Consider the following 5,881-nt stretch of genomic DNA (forward strand, 5'->3'; position numbering starts at 1 on the left):
GAGACTATGAGTATAACGAGAGCCAGTGGGTTCGCTCGACTCTAAGTAAGGGTCGGGTGCCCATCATACCCCATCAGGATTGGGGTGTGACATCCCCCATGGGTTGTGTTACTGAGATGTGATGTTCCCTCATCGGAGTACATGTGTACACAGCATATGCATTGCATCGATTTCCATACATTATTGCATTGCATTGTACCCTTGACTTCTTGTGATATTGTTAGGATATTCTTGTGGTTTTCTCATGATGTTCTTGTGTCCTAGTCGTGATATACGAGTTCGAATTTGATGTAGTGAGATTTGACACAGTTGGGCTTAGTTGATATAACCATGGGTCATGATCTTGAATTAATTTTGTCGATTTATGTTGGCTCAGTGGTATATTTTGGCCTCCTAAATTTAGGCGAATAATGAATATCAGAATGACGAGTTGACTTCCCGATACTAAGATTGAATAGTGTAATGGTAGTTGACCTGTGACACTTGAAGGTAAATTATCTATTGTATGTTAGACGAGATAGAAGAGAGTTGGTGAGAATAAAAGTCTTGTTGTTGCGACGAGCGGTAGGTAATGCGCACTGTACCTAGTTTACTTACCATGCTTATTTGTGAACTCTTTTACTGATATGTTCTTCTAACCATTGTCGGCCTATGATGCCTACCAGTACTAGTGTTGTATTGATGCTACTATTGCTACATCCCTTTTGGGATGTAGAGTTTTTCAGGTCATTGATTGTTGGAGTTTTCCGGAAGATGCACGGTGCCTATCTTGAAGACCTCCATCCTTTCCCATTCCGAGATGGAGGTTGGTTCATAGAATTATTGTGGTATTCTGGTTTAACCCTAGTCGCTCTTATACTAGTCTAGATCAGGTCATGGGGAATTAAGTCGGTATATGTATTACATTGTTGTAAACACTTCCGCTATTTCGTTTAAATGTATTGGTTGGCTTCTAGTTTTCGTTTATTATAATTCTTGAAAGATTATTAAATTACGTCCTTTATTTCTAAATATTTGTTTTGTTGAGTTGAGGGTTCGCCTACCGAGGTGGGAAGGATAGGTGCCGGCGCGATCCAAAATGGGTCATGACAGGTTAGAAGTGCCAGGATGTCCTTTGAAGCTTTTTCTCAAAGTTGACATTTATAAAGGTAGCTACTGAGCGAATTGCGAAAGTGGAGAACATAGAATTTCACTAAATCCCGTACAAACACGAAATTTAGAACCTGAAAATCAGAAGAATTAAACTGTTCTAGTTATGAAAGGATGAAAGCGGATCTGTAAGCAAAACACACCTTTTAAGTCTCCTGAGCTTTTCTAAATATAGTTTTCACATTACTTCCTTTGTACTTTTGACATTATTTCCTATGGTTTGACTTTTAGATAGCCAATTAGCCATTTTCATGGCAAGATTTGACATTGACGAATGTGGAACTTTACAAAAAATATTATTTCACATTTATGTGAAACTATTTTTTCACACACACATCACCCTCCCCAGACCCCACCATGTGAGATTATACTCAGCATGTTGTTGTTGAATTTAACTTGGTCTTCTGAATTCATATTCGGATAGTTCAGGGGGATGAATGATGAAATGAAGCATCCATCCATTTTGGAGGTCTGTTCTGGTTATATTCATGTCGATTTCTGCTCTGCTCAACTGTGAATACTGTCCCTAAAGAATCATTTGCGACCGTGAGTGTCTTTTGTTTTTGATATGGCCTTGCCATTCTCTATAATTGGTTTTGAAGGTTACGAGAAGAGACTTGAGATTTCATTTTTTTGAACCTAGCCTTTTTGCTGATCCTGAATGAAAAGGATGACGATATCTGTCAAAAGCACAGTTGGATGAGATCCTGGGACTAGCTGAGTGCACCATATTTGATTCACTCTCAAACAAGTATGTTGACTCCTATGTCCTCTCTGAGTCGACTCTCTTCGTTTATCCTTATAAGATAATCATCAAAACTTGTAGTACCAAAGCTATTTCTCTGAATCCCACCCACACTAATTTGGCTGACAGCCTCTCTATTAAAGTAAAAAATGGGAGGTACTCTGATAGATGTGGTTCGAGTTTGATCCCTGTGGTTATTCCATGAATTCTATTGAAGGAGCTGCTCTTTTCTTCTATTCATGTTACACCAGAAGATGATTTTAGTTACGCTAGTTTCAAAGCAGTTGGTTATGATCTGAAATTCACGAGTCTAGGTTTTTCTGATTGAGAGGGTGCTGGCATGTCTCCAGCCAAACGAGTTTTCTATTGCTTTGCATGCTGATGTTGCTTGGGAGTTACTGCAGCATATTTGCTCTCTGGATATTAAGGGGTACTTGCTTGCTGAGTGGATCTCAGAAGAATTTGGTAAGGATGGTTCCATTGTTTATGACAAGTTCACTAGGACTTCGATTGATCTCTCGAGTCTATTTTGAAGGGGTGTTGTAAAGAAGAAGAGAAGGAATCGTTCTGTTTAAGTGAACAGCCCAACCTCTTTGTTCGAAGCTTTGCCAGGAAGCTTCTACTTCTTGAAGCTTTTTTTTCCCTAATTCCGAAACACAACAATAGACTTGCCACTTTAAGTCTAGGAAAAAGCCTCTCTTTGATAAGCGGTCATATGGGAGTTCAGAAAGGATCGGATCGAGATAGAAACTTCAACTTGTGGGGGTAGGAGCCCAAATTTTGATGCCCAATGCTCCATAGATAGTTCGAACTGTATAAAAGCAATAATCAATTTTAGCTCGAATCTTTGTAGGGGTTGTTAACGTGTCATTTGTGAAGGTTTTCTAGTGTTTGACTGTGGTATCGTTCCTGGTTTCTCTGAATAATGACTTGACAGTCCACATAGTCTGTCCTTTTGGATTTGTAAGCTAGTGTGTATATTGTGAACCAAGTTTGGCTTTATGGTGTTCTATCAGAGGTCATATGGTCTTTTGTAATATTGTTTGTTCTTAATTGTCGATTGACCTTAATGGAAATTGTCGTTATCTAGGTGTGTGCTCACTGAAGATTGTATCAAATATCTTGTGTGTTATTTAGGTTTTGTGCAGCCTACAAAGGTACATATTTGTTGCATTACAAATTATTTGTACAAAAAGCAAAAGACAGATGGTTATTCTACAAGTTTAAATTGTAAGGTAGTTAATATTAGACCAAAGAGATGAATCTACTTGGACCGAGAGATTAATTTTTCTATTGAAGTTCCTAGATTGAGGAGCTATTTTGCGATTTATAGCTGTGGAAGTTCATTTAGAAACCAACCCACGTTTCAAAAAATTGGACTTTTGTGAACACTGAGGAAATGCTTTCTCAATAAGCTCTGTTGTAGCTCTCATCTTTCACAAGTTGATCTAGTGACAACCAGATCATACCTAAATTTCGACTGCAAAATGCGGTAGTTAAGAAACTAGTCTGTCGTTATATCGACTTTCGTGTTTTATGATAGCGATTCTGCACACACATAACATATATATGCAAGTATCTTTTTGTCCTGAAGGAATGTCTTAGGAGATGAGGCATGGAAGTAACAAAGTGAAAATCTCAGGTTTGAATCTCAGTTGCAACACTTGTTCTAAACTCATCCCCTCCAACCTTGGTGGGAAGGATTAACTTTTCAACCTGTACTTGTGGACTAGACAGGTTGCCCGGTGCATAAGTTGCATCCAAACCCTACAGTGGATTAATCGAGGTGCACAAGTTGATTTTTTAAAAATGTAATTTACACCTTAAGGATGTGCTGCCTTTTATTTCATCACAAAAGAAAAAAAATAGAGGTTACAGAATAATAGAGAAGTTTTCCTTAGTCTAGTTTACAGGGAGAAAAATTTAAGATAAAAGAAGAAAAAACTCCCAAAAGACTCTTTAAATAAGCATGTTCTTTCTTTCTTTATATCTTATGGAGACTATCTCTTGAAAATCCAGATAGTAAGCACCACCAGCCTGTTTTGGAAAATCTTTAGCATCATAATACTGTTTTTCCTGATCCTTAATGCTCCATTTGGCTAGAGCATCGACAACTTGATTTGCCTCTCTATAACAATACCAAACTATGTTGGAAGTCTGAGAGATCATTCTATTGATATCATTTATTGCATCTTGAAGCTGCCAAGCTGTGTTACTTTTGCCCTTTATCATGTTAGCAATGATCAGGGAATCACTTTCTAGAACAATATTTTGAAAACTATGTGAAATACACCATTGTAAGCCATAGATTATAGCCTTTGCTTCTGCCAAGTTACTGCTGCCCATTCCCAAGTAGTTAGCAAAGACAAGTTGATTTGGACACCACCGATCAATACACATTTTTTTTTTTAGATTTTTAGAAGTTTCATACCAGCTCAAAATGTATTTAGCAATCCGTGTTTCACCTAATATAGAAGTGTGTCAAAGTAGAACGTAAATGTCATGTCAGACGAATTTTTTTTCTAACGGGGGATACAAATCGAGTGTAGTAAAAATTAGAAAAGAATTCCTTAGAATTTTCATACTAAGATTAAATCATGAATTTTGTAAGATCATTTGTGCAAAATGTACATTTGAAAGCGTTATCCAGGAAACTTTAATATACTTGATAAGGGCTTAGCGTTTTCACAATTCACATCCAAGTGAAAGACCTAGTTGGCCCTGGTGAATTTGAACTGCATTCTTTCTTGAAATATAGCGGTATAAAACGGCTTTCTCTCACAAAGGTTCTAATCAGGGAATTAAGTGAGAGAAAAAGAAAAGTGTATTGGCAGGTAAAAATAAAAATAAAAATTGCTGAATCATGAATTGACTTGTCATATAACCCCATGAATTGGAAATTACTAGTAAGATTTATACTAGTAATTTGAGGCTTCCTATATGAATACAAGATGCAACCAGACAGTCCTCCTTCCTTGAAGGAGAAAGCTGCACTCTGCATTTTGCAATGAGTACCTTTGCCTTTTCTTTCACTAAGACAAGCTATAATTCAATCGTCACTCTCTTTTCACCCTTTATCAGGTACAAAAAGTTGTACATGTGTATATTCTGTGTATATCTGTGCGTTTTGAACTTGTAGTGGGGGGAATGGGGTGGGGACTATGGATATGGCTATATGGGGTTTCACTGTAGTCTTTGGCATGAGTATGTTAAATCCAACTATGGTTTGGGTCAGACTTGCTGTTTTTTCAACTAGTAACTATATACCCAAAACAGAAGAAAGATCATGAATTTGAGTCGAGCCAACTGCAAAGACGAATCTAGAATGGATATTGTGGGTTCAACTGATCAAACTTGTTTAACCCTAATTATGTAAGCAGTTAAATTTATATGCGGTGCCAAAGATATGCAGCTAAATTCAATTGAAGATTTGAGCCGAATGACATACAATGAAATGGTCAAAGAAATCAAATCTAACCAAATACCGGGTTCACAGGACCTCGGGTTGGGAAACCGAGGTCGGTGTCTCTTTATCACGAGCTTTCAAGGAATGTAAACGAAATAAAACTTATGAACAAATGGGAACAGAAGCTATATTCTTTATGATTATTGATCTCAATCCTCTCTCTATTCTCAATTGCCAACCCCCTTTCTGAATGGGGGCCTCCCCTTTATATAGTAGAGGAGTTATAGACCTAGTACAACTCTAAATAAAGCAAATAATCTGTTGACACACCGTGTGTCGCCGGGATTGGCGCGAATATCGGGTGAGGCGGATATTTCGGCCTTCCGTTATGGCGCAGATTGTCCTTCCATTATTGCCTCGCACAAATCCGTTCTCGAGCTCTCGATCCGGTGTGATGCTCGGGTTTCGCCCGAGCATAATCGTAATAACGGGAAACCGAGCATGACCGTGTCCTCGGTTTTACCCGTATACAGATAGTCCCCCCATTTCCCGTGGCGCATTTATTGACGGCGGGGAATGGA

General features: G+C 38.2%; 1 pseudogene; it reads left to right on the forward strand.

The window, feature by feature from the left end:
* Window positions 1-654: 654 nt before the first annotated feature.
* Window positions 655-5,231, forward strand: LOC132042977 (S-adenosylmethionine decarboxylase proenzyme-like; annotated as a pseudogene).
* The last annotated feature ends 650 nt before the right edge of the window (window positions 5,232-5,881 follow it).

The sequence above is a fragment of the Lycium ferocissimum genome, unplaced genomic scaffold, assembly GCF_029784015.1.
Source record: "Lycium ferocissimum isolate CSIRO_LF1 unplaced genomic scaffold, AGI_CSIRO_Lferr_CH_V1 ctg19510, whole genome shotgun sequence".
NCBI classification, from domain to species: domain Eukaryota; kingdom Viridiplantae; phylum Streptophyta; class Magnoliopsida; order Solanales; family Solanaceae; genus Lycium; species Lycium ferocissimum.